This window comes from Mastigoproctus giganteus, chromosome 4 (genome assembly GCF_048544385.1).
Source record: "Mastigoproctus giganteus isolate SK-2022 chromosome 4, ASM4854438v1, whole genome shotgun sequence".
NCBI classification, from domain to species: Eukaryota; Metazoa; Arthropoda; class Arachnida; order Uropygi; family Thelyphonidae; genus Mastigoproctus; species Mastigoproctus giganteus.
In genome coordinates, this window is record NC_143578.1 from 84,867,459 (window position 1) to 84,884,254 (window position 16,796).

Consider the following 16,796-nt stretch of genomic DNA (forward strand, 5'->3'; position numbering starts at 1 on the left):
GCAATGAGATGATAATTGGATGGGATGGATTTGTCACCCACTTTTTAGGAACTGGAAGTGGTAAAGGAACTAAGCAAACCCTTAGCCATAATTATGAGAGCATCCTTGAACTCAGGGAAACTCCCCACAGACTGGAGATGTGCAAATGTATCCCCAATTCACAAAGGGGGAAATCTAAGGGTGACATGAGTAATTACAGACCAGTTAGTTTAACTTCTGTTACAGGTAAATAATGGAGTCACTGGTTAAAGATGCATTGCAGGATCATCGAGACAACACTGCAGCAATAATTCAGACACAGAATGGGTTGTTAAGGGAAAGTCTTGTCTGACAAATTTGATTGGATACTATGATGTAGTTACTAAGGAACTAGATGCAAAAAATAATTTTGATATCATATAATTGGATTTCAGAAAAGCTTTTGACACTGTTGCACATGAAAGATTACTTTACAAATTTGAGCAGTATGGTATTAAGGGTAAATTGCTACAACGGATAAAAGGGTGGTTGTGGGAGAAGACAAAGTGGTAATTAATGTTATTACTGGAGTCCCACAGGGTTCTGTGTTGGGCCCACTGTTGTTTTGTATATTTATCGGCGATCGGGCTAGCCGGATGGGTAAAGTGCCTGCCTGGCAACACAAAGGTCGCGGGTTCGAATCCCGCCTCGGGCTTAGATCAAAGTACTACAAAAACCTTGGGAGGTGCAGTATGGCCACAGAAGCCGATGCGCCAACAACTACCAAAAAAAAATTTTTTTTTTTTTTTTTTGTATATTTATCATTGATATTGATGAAGGTATATCAGGCTTAGTGTCGAAGTTTGCAGATGATACAAAGGTTGGTAGGGTTGTTAATAACAGTAATGGCAGTGTGCTACTGCAACAGGATCTAGAAAATTTGGGTATATGGGCTGAGAAGTGGAAACTGAAGTTTAACATTGATAAATGAAAAGTACTGCATATGGGTAGAAGTAACTCCACATAAACGTACCAACTGTGTGGTACTACACTTAAGGTGGTAGAAAATGAAAAAGACCTGGGAGTAATTGTGCAGTCAGATATGAAGTTTTCTGAGCAATGCAGACAGCCTGCCAGAGCAGGTCGTGGGGTATACAATGATATACAGGAATTTTGCTAGCAGGGAAAAGGAGATAATTATCCCTTTGTATAAGGCAATGGTCAGGCCACACCTTGAGTACAGGTCTGGAGGCCTCATTTTAAGGACGTAGAGTTGCTTGAGAGTGTGCAGGGAAGGGCAACAAGATTGGTGAGAGGAACGAATGGGGGGTCCTCTTACCAAGAAAGGCTTAAGTTCTGCAAATTGCAGCAGCTGGAGACTAGGCACCTGTGAGGTGATCTGATTAAGGTGTATATGGCCTTGAATGGGTTGAGCATGCTGAATTCTGATGGGATCCTTCTGCTTGCTCAGATTGCAATCCTGAGGGGGGGGGGTATAAATTCAAATTGAGGAAAGACTGTTGTAGAATAGATGTGCAGAAATTTGCCTTTAGCCAGTGGGTGGTTAATTGCTGGAACAAACTTCCATCTGTCGTTGTGGAAGTTTGATAGCTTTAATAAATTCAAGGAGGAACAGAACAAACTTAGAGGGATTGGTTGTGTGAAATTTTTTTTTTTTTTTTTTTTTTTAGCTGATTCTGCATAAGCTTATACGGTTGCTTTCTTGCATCACTTGCCTCTATTATTACTACTACTATTATATTCTCTAAAACACTGTATTTCCTATTGTGTGAATGAGTTTGCTGTTAAATGTTATTTTTGTGGCTTTGGAAAGTTGTTTTTTTCCTCACATTTCTTGCCTGTCTAATGAGGATGAAATTTCATGGTTATAAATGATTCTAGAACTAGGGTCCATAAATTCAAGTTATGGGGAGAGAAGTTTAGAGTGGATTGCAGGAAGTTTGATTTTAGCCAGTGCATTATAAATTACTAAAATGAGTTACCTACATGAGTGGTAGAGGCTAACAGTTTGGGGAAATTCAAAAGTCAGCTGGATAGTTGATGGGAGGAGGGAAATGCATAGATTGTCTATTTCCTTTTCTTTTATTAATTGTTTATTTTTTAAAATTTTTCTCTTCTTATTATTTTTTATTTAATTTTTTTTTTTTTTGGCTGGTGTAGCATAAGCCATAGGCTTCCTTGCACCATGATGGCCTTGCTAATAATAAATACTAATACTAAGGAGGATCAAAGGGCGACACAAGTAATTATAGACCTGTTAGTTTAACTTCTGTTCCCGGAAAATTAATGGAGGCACTGGTTAGAGAAGCACTGCAGGATCATCTAGACAAGACTTCAGTTATAGCTCAGACACAGCATGGTTTTGTTAAGGGGAAGTCTTGCCTGACCAATTTGATTGGATACTATGATGCAGTCACAAAAGAACTGGATGCGGGGAATAACTTTGATATTATATACTTGGACACCTTTGAAAGGCTTTTGATACTGTTGCGCATCGAAGACTGCTGCAGAAATTAGAGCAGTGTGGCATTGGAGGGAAATTGCTGCTATGGATAAAGGGGTGGTTGAGGGGGAGCAGACAGAGAGTGGTAATCAATGGACACTGCTCACCGTGGACTAATGTTATTAGTGGAGTCCCTCAGGGTTCAGTATTGGGTCCATTATTGTTTTCTGTATTTATAAATGATATTGATGATGGTATATCAAGCTTAATGTCCAAGTTTGCAGACGATACGAAGGTTGGCAGGGTTGTCAAGGACACTACTGACACTATACTACTGCAACAGGATCTGGAAAGGTTGAGCAGATGGGCTGAGAGGTGGCAAATGAAGTTTAACATTGACAAATGTAAAGTACTACTTATGGGAAACAGCAACCCCAGAGCAACGTATCAACTCTGTGGTACTACACTGACAGTGGTAGAGAATGAAAGGGACCTGGGAGTGGTTGTGCAGGCACATGTGAAGTTTTCTGAGCAGTGCAGACGGGCTGCAAGAGTAGCTCATGGTGTATTGTCAATGATATATAGGAATTTTTCTAGCAGGGATAAGGAGGTGATTATTCCCTTGTATAAGGCAATGGTCAGGAATATCAGGAGTATACCTAGAGTACTGTATACAGGTCTGGAGGCCTCATTTCAAGGAGGATGTAGAGATGCTGGAACGAGTACAGAGAAGGGCAGCAAATTGGTGAATGGAACAAAGGGGTGCTCTTACGAAGAAAGGCTTAAGTTTTGCAAATTACAGTGTCTGGAGACTAGGCACCAGTGAGGTGATCTGATAGAGGTGTGTAAAGCCTTGAATGGTTTGAGCATGCTCAATGCTGATGGGATTCTTCCTCTTGCTCAGAATAATCACCTGAGAGGGCATAAATTCAAATTGAGGAAAGACAGATGTAGGATAGACATGAGGAAATTTGCCTTTAGCCAGCGGGTGGTTGGTTGGTAGAACAGACTTCCATCCCTTGTCGTGGAAGTTGATAGCCTAAATAAGTTTAAGGCTCAGCTGGACAAGTGTTTCGAACGAACAGAGGCGTGAAGTGGAAGTGGTTATTTTTTATTTATTTATTTTTTTATTTTTTTTGGCTGATGCTGCATAAACTTGCTTTCTTGCATCAAATGCCTCTACTAATGCTAATGCTAATCTATCCAGTTATATTGAAGGAGGCAGCAAGGGAAGTTGTTGTTTTAATTTTTAGGAGCATTAGCAACAAATGCTGCTAATGCAAAATACACTATGCATAAAAAGCATAATTTCTATACACAGCAAAACTCATAATGCAGAAAATTAAGTCGAAATGTGGCATCATTGCTACATTTTTTATGCTCTGGGCACCTACCAATCCACAAATGGACAACTATCCTTGAAATTATGACACCAGGGTGGTGCCACTTAAATGAGAATAAGTAAAAATAACCTTTTCTATCTGAGAAGCATTATTTATTTGAAATGCAAGACTAGGCAACTTGTAAATGATTTCACAATGTGAGATGTTGTAATGATATCACTTAGAAAACTAATTTGTTTCTTTATTAGTTTCATTGCAAACAGAAATGATGATTTTTTGTGCCAACTTATTGCATGTTCAAATTTGCATAGTCTGCAGCATTAAATGCCCTAAACACCTTGTTTGATAAAATATTAGTATTAATCTTATAAATAACTTAATTCCACGCAAGCTTGGTAACAAATAGATAGCAGAGTTAGTAGGCTGCTAATTAACTAACCCTTTCAAGGAAGTGAGTTAATGGATAACAAATGGGCTCGTGCAGTAAATTCTCAGAACATGCACAAAACTGCAGTGATGTATTTTCTGAATGTACACTGCTGCTGGTGGTGTTTCTATAGAGAAATGCTCTGTGGAGTAAGTTTCTTTGCAGAATTTAAGTTTTGTAAAAATTAACAAACTATATATTTAAATATTCATTCGTTATTATTTTTTACTTGGGTGTCTAACATTAGGGAGAAATTACTGTCAAAAATCAAATCAAAATTTAAAAAAAAAATTGTGTGATAGCAATAGTGGCATATGATGCAAGAAAGCAAGCTTATACAGAATCAGCCAAAAAAAAAACCTCCCATATCACTTGTCCATCCCCTCCAATAATTTTTCTAATTTTTCCTCAAATTTATTCAAACTTCCCACTTCCACAACTACAGAGAAGTTTGTTTCAACAATCAACTGCCTGCTGGCTAACAGCAAACCTCTGCGACCATTCTTCTTCAATTTATGCCTCATGTGTGCAGTCTGAGCAAGATGAAGAATGCCATCAGCATTCAGCTTGCTCAATCCATTCAAATCCTTTAACTCAGTCAGATCACCTAGCAAGTACTTAGTCTCTAGACACTGGAATTTACACAACTAAAGTCTTTCTTGGAAAGAACACCAATCCCGTTACTGTTCTCTGTAACCATTCCAACAGATCTACATCTTGAGTACTGCATCCAGACCTGTATACAGTACCCAAGATGTGCCCTGACCATTGCCTAATACAATGAAATAATCACCTCCTTATCCCTGCTAGTATATTTCCTATATATCATTGGAAATCCTATGAGCTGTCCTGACAGTTTATGCAGTTTTTCTATGATATAGAGAAACTTCATAATTGACTGCATAGATATGAAAAATTTTGAAAATTGATAAAGTTCATTGGGTATTCCTTTTTTTTTTTTTTTTTCAATGTAGCAGGGCATTACTACATCAGAAAAGGAATCTACATCAATTTCTGCATCGTGATTCGGCTTCATCAATTTATAAATGAGAATTGCTGAAAATTTATTCAATGTTGTCTTTGATTTTCTATGCCCAAATTATCAACTGACACTAACAGGTACAAGTTTTTATGTGGGTTTTTATTTACATAACAGATATGGAAACATAAATAAGATGTGGCAAATCCATTTGAAGATTTAGCATTAGTAAAGGCAAATGATGCAAGAAAACAAGCTTGTATAGCATCAACATAAAAAAAAAAAAAAAATCACTTCAAAATAAACTTCTGACATTCCCATTCCTAAAAAATTCCCCTTGTGTGAATGGTTTGTTGGTTTAGTGGCACATGCGCTTCTATGGCCACAAGGACCCTTTGTTTTTTTATGGATACTTTGTGTTAAATTATTTCAATTAAGAATATGTTAATCACTTCAGTTTCTTAGTGAAAAGGTGGTTTTTATTTGGATCGTATAATAGTTTCCCTATTTTATGTTCATTACAGAAAGTTATAGTGGTTTATTGTTTTCAGATAATTAAATATGCTATGTATGTTCCCTGTGTCCCCTAATAACACTTCACATGTCTAAAGTAATGAATCAAAAGACTCTTTATGATACAGTAATAGAAGCATGTGACACAAGGAAGCAAGTGTATGAGCTTATGTAGCATCAGCCAAAAAAATACCAATTTCACACAACCATTCCCTCTAAAAGTTCGTCCAGTTCCTCCTTGAATTTATTTAATCTATAAACTTCCACGACAGATGGAAGTTTGTTCCAGCATTTGACCACCCGTTGGTTAAAGGCAAATTGATACACATCTATTCTACAACTCTTTCCCTCAATTTGAATTTATACCCCCTCACGTTTGTAATCTGAGCAAGCAGAAGAATCCCATCAGAATTCAGCCTGCTCAACCCATTCAAGGCCCTTATAAACCTCAATTAGATTGCCTTGCCAAGTCTCCAGTTGCTGCAATTTGCAGAACTCAAGTCTTTCTTGGTAAGAGAACCCCTTCGTTCCCCTGACCAATCTTGTTGCCTTTCTCTGTACATGCAACTCTAGATCCTTCCTAAAATGAGGCCTCCAGACCTGTACGCAGTACTCAACATGGCCTGACCATTGCTTTATACAAAGGGATAATCACCCCCTTTTCCCTACTAACAAAATTCCTATATATCATTGACAATAACTGCACATTCATTCCCAGGTGTTTTTCATTTTCTACTACCCTAATTGTAGTACCACACAGTTGGTACATTCATCTGGGGTTACTTCTACCCGAATGCAGTACTTTGCAGTTGTCAATATTAAACTTCAGTTGCCAATTTCTCAGCCCATCTGCCCAAATTTTCTAGATCCTGTTGCAGTAGCACACTGCCATTACTGTCACATTAACAACCCTGCCAACCTTTGTATCATCTGCATACTTCGACACTAAGCCTGACATACCTTCATCAATATCATTGATAAATATACAAAATAACAGCGGGCCCAAGATCCTGTGGGACTCCACTAATAACATTAGTCCACGAAGACCAGCATCCATTGACTGCCACTCTCTGTCTTCTTCCACTCAACAATCCATTGTAGCAACTTACCCTTAATATCATACTGCTCCAATTTGTACAGTAACCTTCCATGCGCAACAGTATCAAAAGCTTTCCTGAAATCCAAGTATATGACATCAAAATTATTTTTTGCATCTAAATAAATAAAATAAATAAATTTTCTGTTTATACTCCGGCACGACAACCAAGTCAGCAGAGTTTACAATAAATCGTCAATACAAATATTTATCGTATTTAGTAGTCACGGGCTTGAACCCCGGTCTACTCAAGGAACGCGTGCTATGCACTCTCGCTCCTGACCACTGGGCTAGTTCCTTTGTAACCACATCTTAGTATCCAATCAAATCTGTCAGACAAGACTTTCCCTTAGCAAACCCATGCTGCATCTGAATTATTGTTGCAGTCTTGTCTAGATGATCCTGCAATGCATCTATAACCAGTGACGCCATTATTTTACCTGGAACAGAAGTTAAACTAACTGGTCTGTAATTACTCATGTCACCCTTAGATCTCTCTTTGTGAATTGGGGTTACTGCACATCTCCAGTCTGTGCGAACTACCCAAGTCCAAGGATGCTCTCATAATTATGGCTAAGGGTTTGCTTAGTTCCTTTGCCGCATCCTTTCATATATAACTGGATAGATCCCAACCACCCTAGGTCCCTTTCGAATGTTTAACTTCAACAATTTCTCTTCTTCTTTGCTCCTCAGTTATTACAAAATCATCAAGCAACCTGTTCAGGCATTTTCCTCCCTTAACTCATGTGTGAAAGTAGATGCAAAAAATCATTCAGTTTGTCAGCTATCTGAGCAGGATCATCACAGTCAAACGATCGATATCAAGTGGATCTATCTGATTCATCTCCTTCCTTTTATATTTTATTTAAGTAAAGAGGTCCTTGCTGTTTTTCTCTGCATCCTTTGCCAAAGATTTCTCGAAATCTGCCTGCACTTGCCTAGCCTCCTTTGTGACTTGATTACAAACTGGCTTATATCTGCCATAGGTTTCTGTGTCATCTGATAATTTATATGTATCCCATTCATTTTTCCTCTCTGCCACAAGTCGCATTGGTTCATCTGACATCCATTTAGGCCTAAACCCACAATTCTGCTGTGAAAATTCTGCATTTCTGTTTCTGTGGTAGCTGTTGTGTCACAATTTTCTCTGGAAAGATTGCAACCCCTCCTATGTGACATTCAGATTTCGGGTGGTTAATTGCTGGAACAAACTTCCATCTGTCGTTGTGGAAGTTGATAGGTTAAATAAATTTAAGAAGGAACTGGACAAACATTTGGAGAGTTTTGTTTTGTAATTTTTTTTGCTGATTTTGCATAAGCTCATACACTTGCTTTCTTACATCACATGCCACTATTACTATAACAAATTTCAGTGTCCTATACTTCAGGCGTGATAAACGGATGGCAAAACCACAAGAGCGCATATTTATATTACACTTCTAGAAACGCGGATTCATCCAAAGTTGCCCAGCAGTCCATAATTGTTGTGCTGAAGGAGAAAGACGGGCATGCTGGTTTTGCTAGGTGAGAAAAAAAAAAAAAGAATCTTGGTAAAAGACTGTATACCCCCTGACCCACTTCGAAAATGGAGGGAAAAAGTTTTCATTCCTCCAGCCTCGATGGAACACTCGAAGCAGGTCAATTTTACACCATGTGGGAAGATAGCGATCTATACTACCTCATGGAAATACATCTAATTTTCTAATTGGCTAACAAATAAAAAAGTAATATCACTCACGCTTTTATCATTACACAAATAAATCTAAAAGTGAACAATGATTCCTTCTTATTCACCCTTATAAATATACGACTGACAAAAATTATGGTTTACTGTATGAATCTTTCAAGTATACCAAAATATTTTGGTATAACGGTGGGAAAATGGAAATTGAATTTCGTAAACGAATGTAATTTGATTTTACTTTACGTTCAAATAGTACTTTAATTTGCTTGATGTTTATAACACGAAGTATCCATTTACCGGAAGGAATTTGAAACCAGCTGGCGTCTTGGCACTAGGCTGAGACTAAAGTAAAACCTAAACCTAATCCAGACGCAGAACTCCGGCATTCAAATAGCAATTTCCCGAAACTAGAACAGTCCTCTTAAAAAAAACTCTCCACAGGCGGGAAAATTCGCAAACTTTTACGAATCCCTTTTGCCTTGATTACAGGCCGCTAGGGGAAGTTTCAGGGAATATCTCGTACAATATTATTACACTATAATACACTTATAGGGGAAGTTTCAGGGAATATCTCGTACAATATTATTACACTATAATACACTTATAGGGGAAGTTTCGGGGAATATCTCGTACAATATTATTATACACTGCTCAACAAAATTTACAGAAAAAGATGGTTTTTATGAATTGTGAACAGTGTCGCCGAAGAGGAATATTTCATATAATAGGCATCCTGGCATGCAAATTCAATAGAAAGTATCCAACAGAAATCGAATTACAACCTTACTGAGATGCAAATTATTTATGCTTATAAAAACACAGGTTGCGACCACATAACTTCTTCCCGTTTTTTGGGACAGCCATATTTCCGGTACTCATGATGACAAGTCATCATCGTCTAGATAATTCTTTGGGATGGCGGGCCGTTTGACGACGTGAAGCGGGTCAGTTAGGCAGAGGTGGCACGTTGGCTTAATAAGCCACGCAGTGCCATCTAAGACTGTGGAATTTGTTTGTTATCTGCTTGGATAGCACAGTGGTATCGTCACCCCACACTGGGTGGGAAAAGCTCGGGTTGCAATCCCATCGATGACACGAGGAACTTTAATGGTTTTTTTTTCTTTCACTCCGTGGTTGAGTTAGTCGGTGTCAGGCGCAGATAGCAAGGTTCCCCCCCTCCACCCGTCATCTAGGGTTTTTCGTCCAGAAAAACAGGCAAATCGACCAGACAACACACGAAATTTATAGACATAATACACAATGCACGGCAAATGAATTTAATTCTTCGAGTGGGCTAAAAATAATAGATTTTTTTTTGGAATTAGTTTGTCTGCGCAGTATAGTCACCATCCTCCCCACACCGGGTGGGAAAGGTCCGGATTCGAATCCCGTCGATGACGCAAGGAACATTTATAGGCTTTTTTTTAACCGCGGCTGAGTTAGTCGGTCTCAACAGTAGATAGCAAGGTTTCCCCTCGGAAAAACTGAGGTTTTTCGTATAGAGAAGTAAGCAAATCGACCAGACAGCACACTCAATTTACAGACACAATAGACATAGGTAGTTGAAAGTAACTTTACAAGCAATCCTAATATAATAGTTTAGTTTGTAGTTTTTATGGAAGCAGTTTCAAGAGACAGGATGCAATGCATTACAAAAAGAGTTGGCTAATGTCGTCCTAGGGCTAGGTCAACCAGAATAAACTACTGTGAGGCTCTAACAGCAACACATGGGGGGAGGGAAATCCCGCGGCAGTGGCCGCGGGATTTCCCTCCCCCCACGTGTTAGCTGGTAACCCTACAGTCCTGTCTTCAACTGTCTTTTGAGGTTACTGTAACCACAGGTGAAAACATTTCCAACTGGACTGTGTTAAAAAGACTCCATTCAAGTGGACTCTATGCAAGGAAGCCAGTAGTCAGTGTCCCATTTACCTGTTTAACCCGTCGTTGTCGTCAGCTTCAACACAGTCATCTTACCTCAGTGAGTGGTGTCTTGCAAAGCTAAAACCTTGTCATCTTGACTAGCTCTTAGAAGATCATCCTTTTGAAGATCCACCGTACATTGATCTAGTTTATTTTATCTTTTTTATTTTTATTTCCCCACAAGCCTGCGCAATCTGAGAATTTCTGCCGCCCATTTATATAGCACTGCCTATTACAACAGGCAGTGGCCGCGGGATTTCCCTTCCCCCATGTGTTAGCTGGTAACTAAGCCTCGAAAACTGTGGATATGATTTGAGTTGATTTATCATTTTCCTTTTACTCTATTTTATATTCGCTATTATTATTTAACTTTTTTTTTCTACTTCTATTCATAAATTTTTATTATCTTATTTATATTTTAGCCTATTTTATTAATTTTTTCCCCTCTTTACACTGGTACCATTGGTTTAGGTGGTTGTGGATACGGGATTTTGCTGGCACCACTGGTGTTGCACTACCTCCTTTAGGTGTAGGTGCGCACTTCTCATTCTCCAGCGCAAGCAAAGATAATAAGATACACGTTTAGTTGTGGCCTACCTCCTAGTGCCGTCACGGGCTCCGGGCATGCTTTCCAGGTAATCGCCTTCCCAGTGGAAGGCGATTACGAACTAAACAACAGAGCAACGCATACTCCACACGAACATAACACTGTACATATTTCTGGCGTTCTACAGAGTTTTATATCATCACAGAGTACAATGGCGGAGTTGAACTAATGATCCAGTAGCCGCTCTACATACGATACTATTCATGTCAACATGTCTATATGTCATCCGATTAACTCTAAACCACCGCAGAGCTCGTCGGAACCATGAACATGTGACCTGGAGTCCTGACAAACGGAGTACAGTTCTGTTCTCTGCTGAGTCCCATTTTAGACTAAATCCAGATTCTAGACGTTATTTCATCCGGGAACAACGAGGAATGCGATACCATCCCTCCAATATCAGAGAAAGGGACACTTATGGCGGAGGCGGCATTCTCGTGTGAGACGGAATAATGATCAACTGCCACACCCCCTCTTCATGTTTTTAATAGAGATACCGTAACTGCGCAGAGGTATCGAGAATAGATCCTCGAACCCTATGAACGAAATTTTAGGGGTGCGGTTGGCCCAGATTTTCTTTTCATGCAGACAATACCACTACACATGGAGTTCAAGTGGTGGAGGAATATTTTGAAACTGAAGATGTCCAACGACTGCGGTGGCCAGCACAATGACCAGACTTAAATCTGATCGAACATGTGTGGGACGACCTTCGCCGTCTCATTGCATGCCGACAGCCAATTGTCCTCGGTCATATGACGAGCTAAAGTTTGAGCTGGTGTAAGAATCGAACTTGTTATTGCCACAGAATCTTATAAGCTCCCTTTTATCGAGCAAGGTTCAACAGGCCTGTTTAGCCGTTGGAGGGGTCAAATGCCGTACTAATGTCACGTGACTGTATTTGTCCGAAGGTTTTCCTGTCTGCTAATTTCACCGTTATCATATGGTACACCACCATACAAAATTTTGTCCCACTCATGCAAGCCGCTGCCAGTCACACTACATTTTCCATGTGTTCTGTGAATTTTGTCGAGCACTGTAGTTATGTCTACTCAGCTATCAGTAATTCTAATTTTAAAATTAATAACTTCAAAAAAACAGCAAAGAAACTGACGCTTAATCTGCAACCTAAGGTTTGAAGCAAAACGACCACCAAATTTTACAATACGAAAGTCTTCTAACATGGCCTCAGTTTTCTTCTATGGTTCCATAACAATGGATGATTCCTCCCCCCAAACAAGGTGTGAGGCACTGAAAATCAACCTATTCTGTCTGTGCATTCTACTGTCGTTTTACTGGATGAAAATCGGGGGTTTTAGTACGGAAAGATATGGGATATCCCTAGCACAAATAATTCAGACATGGAGTGAAAAAGGTCCAGAATGCTCCTCCTCTTAAGGAGATTTTAATGAATTCCTTTTCTACTCAGTGTGTAATAATAGTGGTTGTAACCTTTAGCAAAATAGGCTGAGAAATGGCAACTAAAGTTTAACATTGGCAAATGCAAAGTATTGCATATGGGTAGTAGTAATCCCAGAGAAAGTACCAACTCTGTGTACTACACGTAAGGAGGTAGAAAATGAAAAAAGACCTGAGAGTAACTGTGGAATCAGACATGAAGTTTTCTGAGCAATGCAGACAGGCTGCCAGGGGAGGTCATGGGGTTTTGTCAATGATATACAGGAATTTTGCTAGCAGGGAAAAGGAGGTGATTCTCCCCCTGTTTAAGGCAATGGTCAGGCCACACCTTGAGTACTGCGTAGAGGTCTGGAGGCCTCATTTTAGGAATGATGTAGATTTGCTTGAGCGTGTACAATTATTGGTGAGGGGAAAAAATGGATCCTCTTCCTAAGAGAAGCTTAAGTCCTGCAAATTGCAGCGGTTGCAGACTCGACACCTGCGATGTGATCTGATTGAGGTGTATAAGGCCTTGAATGGGTTCAGCACGCTGAATTCGGATGGAATTCTTCCACTTGTTCACATTACGAACCTAAGGGGGCATAAATTGAAATTGAGGAAAGAGAGATGTGTGGAAATTTGCCTTTCGCCAGCTTGTGGTGTGCAGAGCAAGGTTTCTCAAACTGGAAGAAGGAATGCAATGTCCTATCATCAGTAAAACTGCGGATAGGATTTCTAGTTAATGAAAGATTATCATTAGCATTAGTTTAGGCATATCATGGAAGAAAGCAAGCTATTCAGCATCAGCCACAAAAAAAAACTTTCCCATTTCACAGATCCATTTGTACCAAAAAAAATCAAATTATAATATTAAGGTCACCCGTAAATGATTACATTTAGCCATATATTTTTTTTTGTCTGTAAATTGCGTGTGTTCTCTGTTCGAGTTGCTTGTTTTGCTAGATGTTTTGCCTCTTTCTTCCCCAGAAACCCCAATTTATGGCGGGAAAAACCTTACTATCTATGCCTGAAACCGATTAACTTAGCCACGGAGTGAAAAGAGCCCATTAAAGTTCCTCGCTTCATCGACGCGATTCAAACCCGAGCCTTTTCCACCCGGTAAAGGGAGGAGGCTGACGATACCACTGTGTTACTCGAGCAGACAGATCCATTTGTACCAAACGTTTGTCTAGTTCTGCCTTGTTATCTAAGCTATCAACTTGCACAACGACAGATGGAACTTTGTTCCAGCAATCAACAACTCGCTGGGTAACTCCAAATTTCCCCACATATATTCGACAACTGTCTTTCCTCAATTTCAGTTTATGGCCCCTCAGGTTTGTAATCTGAGCAAGAGGAAGAATCCCATCAGCACTGAGCCCCTCAATCCATTCAAGACTTTCTACACCTCAATCAGATCGCCTCGCAGGTGACTAATCCCAGACGTTACAATTTGCAGAAGTTGAGCCTTTCTTCGTAAGAGTACCCCTTTGTTTCCCTCGCCAGTCTTGTTGCCCTTCTCTGTACTCGTTCTAGCAACTCTACATCTTTCCTAAAATGAAGCGTCCTGACGTGTACCCTGTACTCAAGGTTTGGCATGACCATTGCCTTATACAAGGAAGAAAACCACCACCTTATCCCTGCTCACAAAATTCTTACATATCATTGACAGCACCCCACGACATACTCTGGCAGCCTGTCTGCACTGCTCAGAAAAATTCATGACTGATTGCACAATTACCCACCAAGTCCCTTTCATTCTCCACTACCCTGAAGGTAACACCACCAAGTTGGTACATTTCCCTTTGGTTACTTCTGCCCATATACAGTACTTTGCATTTGTCAAGATTAAACTTCAGTTGCCACTTTTCAGCCCATCTGCACAACTTTTCTAGATTCTGTTGCAGCAGTGTACTGTCATTAGCGTTATTAACAACCCTGACAACCTTTGTACAAATTATCCGCAAACATTGACATTAAGCTTGATATACCTTCATCAGTATCATTGACAAATATATTCTTTCTTGGGCATTCTTTATTTTTGATTCTCTCTCTCTCTCTCTCTCTCTCTCTCTCTCTCTCTCTCTCTCTCTCTCTCTCTCTCTCTCTCTCTCAGGGTAACTCGGGAATTTTGTTTTGGCTGGTGTTGCATAAGCCTCAAGTTTCCTTGCACAATATAGCTAATAATAATTATTGTTATTATTATTAGTATTATTATGCCCACTACGATTCTCTCTAGCACTCAACCCGTTATCCACAATGCTCAATGGCAGCAAGTATGGATATAACCTCAAAGAAGGAAGAAATAACTTGTACACCCTCACCCACCTGATGTGCATGGATCACATCAAGCTCTACGCGGCAACCGAGAAGCAACTCCAGCTACTATTCCGGATCACCGAAGAATTCAGCGAGGACATCAGGATGGAATTTGGTCTAGCAAAATACAAGACCCACACACTGCACCAGGGAAAATTAGTTGGCCAAAGCTACCAGCTGCTGACTGGTAAAGAGATCGAAGCTATGAGAGAAGGAGACCTACAAATACCTAGGAATGATGCAGGCTGAGCAGTTGGAACACAAGGAAATCAAGAAGTGCCTGACCGAAAAATACCATCAGACACACAGATGCCTGCTGAAAGCAAAATTGAACGGAGTGAACACAGTTAAAGCCATAAACACCCATGCAGCTCCAGTAATAGACATGTAGAGATGTATAGTAGCTTCTGTATAGCGGCTCCAGGAACATAAGATCATCTGTGCCCTGTTACTCTGTGATGATACAAAACTCTGTAGAGCGGCCAGAAACGTGTAGTGTAATGTTTGTGTATATTATGTGTTGTTTAGTTGTTTCTGGCCTCTTTACCACTGGGCAGGCGTTCTCCTGGAAAGCGTGCCCGATGCCCATCTCCACTATGAGGAGGTGGGCCACAAATAGATAAGTCCTTAGCCAAGTGGAGATAGACCATTACAATCTTTGTCTGCCCTGAAGAGGGCGAAGTCCCGCACCCACTGGAGATAGAACTATACCAGTGGGTGTCAGCAAATCCTGTACCCACAGCTACTCAAACTTAGGGTACCAGCATAGAGGAAAAAATTAATAAATAAAATCATAATTAAAAAAAAAAAGTTAGTTAAAAAAAAAAGTAAAATAAAATAAACTAAGATAAAAATTTATAGAGAAGAGTAGGAAAAAAATAAATAAATAACAAAAAGTAAATAAAAAAAATGTAAATAAAATAAAGCAGTATTAAAAAAAACTTAAAATAAAATGAAACAAAAATGTATATAGATAAAAAAAGGAAATTGGTAATAAAATAAATAGATAAATAAATAAAATGATGTTGAAGTAAAATTATATAAAATAAAATAAGATAAATAATTAAAAAAAAAAAAAAAAACAGCTGCCCAGACTTTCTTCTACGTATTTTCTTTAGTCGTTCTGGCTGGAGAAAATAGAAGAAAAAAAAAAATATATTACACAAAACTAAAAATAAAATATATTAAAAAATGAATAGAACAAAAAAAAAGAGAAAAAAAAAGAAAAGGGAAAAAAAATGTATAAATAAATTTAAAAGAAAAAAAAAGAGTGAATTATTGTCTAAGATTGGACAAATCCTGCACCGACTGGAGGCAGTGGGTGCCAGCATTCCTCCGGTTGCCCAGGCCTGAGGGGATAAAAGTAAAAATAAAAAATAATAAAAAAATAAAATAAAAATAATAATAAAAAAAGAAAAATTGGATCTATCTGATCTTCTAATTCAAGGTGACAATATTTTATCATTGGAAGACACCGCTCACTGTTCAGGTTGACATTACTGAAGGTGCTGGAGACACCGTAGGAGGTGAAGCTGAAGCAGGATTGGAGAAGTTTTCTTCTAGCAAATAAATCAGAAGCAAATTGTTGTAGGATTCTAAGGTGTGAGGCAGATTCTACTAGATGTTTTTCTTTGCCAGGTGAGAAGGAGTTTATACAGTCTTGTAGGGATTTCCGTAGGTCAGCATAAAGAAGGCAGTGATAAAGCAGGTGGTTCCTGTCTTCCAGTTGGAGACAAAGGCAAGAATCGGTATTGCTTATTCTGAACTGAGAGAGTTTGGAGTTGAAAGAGCCATGTCCATTTATGATAAATGATGTGTAGAGGTTTGGAGAGAACCATAGAGAATTTTTCTTGTTGGCAGTAAGGGAGAAATCTGGTATAAATTTATGTGTAGTTTTGCCTTTAGGTATTGTATTCCAACGATCTTGCCAAATTTTTGTTAAAGCAGAACAAATTCGGGTTTTTTCAGCTTTGGTGTCTATAAGGACATCATTCTGCATTCCATAGAATTCCATGGAGGTCTGATGTTTTTGAAAGTAGCAGAAGGCACGATGTAAAATGTGCCAGTCCAGAGGTAATACTCCAGCTA

The 16,796-nt window shown here is 39.1% G+C and overlaps 1 protein-coding gene across 4 annotated transcripts in view; it reads right to left on the minus strand.

The window, feature by feature from the left end:
• The window catches only part of Alg12 (Alg12 alpha-1,6-mannosyltransferase), a 295,448-nt gene extending 286,104 nt beyond the window's left edge, over positions 1-9,344 (minus strand). For 2 of the 4 annotated variants that reach the window (XM_090371647.1, XM_090371643.1), the window contains exon 1: positions 8,762-8,910. The gene's annotated coding sequence lies outside the window, so the exon portion shown is untranslated. The other 2 variants (XM_090371645.1, XM_090371644.1) reach the window with 2 other exon arrangements.
• Between the last annotated feature and the right edge of the window lie 7,452 nt (positions 9,345-16,796).